Genomic DNA, 2500 nt, shown 5'->3' with positions numbered 1-2500 from the left:
TGTTGTTTTTTTGCCTTTCGGTCCAATCTACTGTGCGTTTCCCCCCCTTTTCCTTCATGTTTCATTCTGTATATCGATCACGTGATGAGCACATGTATATACGTTCCATCTGTTGTTGCTCTCTCTCTCTCTCTCTCTCTCTCTCTCTCTCTCTCTCTCTATATATATATATATATATATATATATATATATATATATATATGTGTGTGTGTGTGTGTGTGTGTGTGTGTGTGTGTGTGTGTAAAACAACAAACAAAATATAACGAAACGACGAAATAAAACCAAACCAAATAAGCATTAATTAACGTGACATAAAACAAAACAAACATCTTCTTTTTTTTTCCAGTCATAAGCTCTGTTGATTACATCAATAAGGTCAGCTACATTAAACGTTTAATTAAAACGACAGAGGTATGTTACAGCGGACTTTACTTCCAACATAGTAATGTCGAGGGAAAAGAGGCAGACGCAGCCTTTGAGATTATCATCACAGACATTAAGAAATAAATCACCTTTGATGAAATGGGTTTCTAACTCTGCCTGGCTGTTCACGTGTCTTTCTCTCTCTCTCTCTCTCTCTCTCTCTCTCTCTCTCTCTCTCTCTCTCTCTCTCTCTCTCTCTCTCTCTCTCTCTCTCTCTCTCTCTCTCTCTCTCTCTCTCTCTCTCTCTCTCTCTCTTTCATTGTTATTTTGTTTTGTTGCTGTTGTTGTCGTTGCTTTCGCTGTAGTCAATAAACAATGTTTATTCGACACAACAGGTTTGTTGTGAATATGCGCGCTTTTGAATGCGGGCGTGTTCGGGAAGTGGGCTATGAATAGAGAGGGGTGGGGGAGTGGGTTTGGGGTGGGGGGTGGGGGGTGGGGGGTGAAGTAGAATTAGAAGAGGGGGGTAGGGTTGGTAAGGGAGAGGCGTAAAAAGCCTGCATAATGACCGAAATGTATGCATGCTTTAACAATTAATCACAAGAAACGCTAACGGTATAACACACACACACACACACACACACACACACACACACACACACACACACACACACACACACACACACACACACACACACACACACACACACACTGTTTGTGCTCGAATGACGATTGTGCTGTATTTCTGGTCATATTTGTACAAGAAAGGAATCTGGGCAATTCAAGGAACGGAAATGTGGGTATGTAGGGGGCTGGGGGGCTGGGTGGGGTGGGGAGGGAGTCTAGCGGGTGTGGGTAAGGTAAAAAAAAACCAACAAAACAGGTGATGCAGAAGGAGTGGGGTAGGGAGTAGTAGTGGTGGTGGGGGAGGGTGGGGGGTACGAAGTATCGGAATACGTCTAAAATGTTTTCACAGAAACTAGCGAGGGAAAAAAAAAGAAGATATATACACACACACAGAGGGGGAGATCGGAAACATGAGGACGCAGTTAACATTTCGATGTCAACAATATACACAGAGAACCGAACACCAAATGATCGTTAACTTCCACAACGTGTGCAACCCAATCCGTCCGTCCACGCTGCCCCCCCCCCCCCCACCCACACACCCTCCCCCCTCTCCCCCGCCACTCCTCCCCTCTGGGGTCAAGCGACATTTGATCAGCTTTCTTGCCCCCATATCCCTTCACCCTACCCTCATATTTCTTACCGAATAGCTACTTAGCCCATCTAAAAACTCACGACTCGACTCAGTAGAACAATTAAGATAGACGGTAGGTAGTGGTATTGGTGTGTGGGGGGGTGGGGGGGTGGGGGTGGAGTGGGGTGGAACTGTGGGGGGGGGGAGGACAAGGGCGGAGGTGGGAGGGTGGACATTACCCAAACAATGGACCAAACAAGCCATGAAATGAGCAACGGGCGAGCAGTCCAACACAACACAACACAGCATGCACACTTCATCAAGAAGCACTCTGAGGCTTGCGTCGGGTGGGAGACCAAGGGGGCTGGCTGGCTACTTAAAGCACGCTTGATCACTTACAGCCGTTAGGGGGAAAAAAACCGCCACTTGAGATCCATTCTGTTCTGAACCCTTCCGATCATCGGGGCAGCTCGGATATGACTTACTCGGGGAGGCGGGAGAGCACAGACTGCGTAAAACGTTGACTTTGCTACTTTGGAATTATTTCGCTGCGGGTAGAATTTCAGCCCACGGCTGTTTGCGTTGAGGATTGGGAGGATTTGGATTTCCTGCTTTATGCGAAGCGAAAGCTGTGTCGGGCAAGGGGGGGGTACCCGTTTGCCCTAGCGTGATTTCTTTTCTTTCTTCAGGTATGTGCGAAGTTTTGATGGAGGTTGGAAGGGCCCGGGGTCCCGCTCTCTATAGTTAGGCGACAGGTTGTTTGTGCGGAACTTTGGCTGCTTACAGTTTCTTGATAGGGGAGGTATAGTGACGGTGTTAGTCCGAAATCTCAGCTCTAATTTGTTCCGCAAGTTTAGTCACTGGTGTTAAAGCTTTCCTGAAGCGTTTGCCCGTCTCCAAGCACACGGGAATGGCCGTCGGAACACACACACACAC

General features: G+C 47.4%; 1 protein-coding gene across 2 annotated transcripts in view; it reads right to left on the bottom strand.

The window, feature by feature from the left end:
* LOC143299016 (protocadherin-7-like) overlaps nt 1-2500 on the bottom strand; it is a 299686-nt gene that overhangs the window by 30160 nt on the left and 267026 nt on the right. The window lies entirely within an intron of this gene.

Source organism: Babylonia areolata, chromosome 24 (assembly GCF_041734735.1).
Source record: "Babylonia areolata isolate BAREFJ2019XMU chromosome 24, ASM4173473v1, whole genome shotgun sequence".
NCBI lineage: Eukaryota > Metazoa > Mollusca > Gastropoda > Neogastropoda > Buccinidae > Babylonia > Babylonia areolata.
This window is presented reverse-complemented; position numbering and strand designations above follow the sequence as displayed.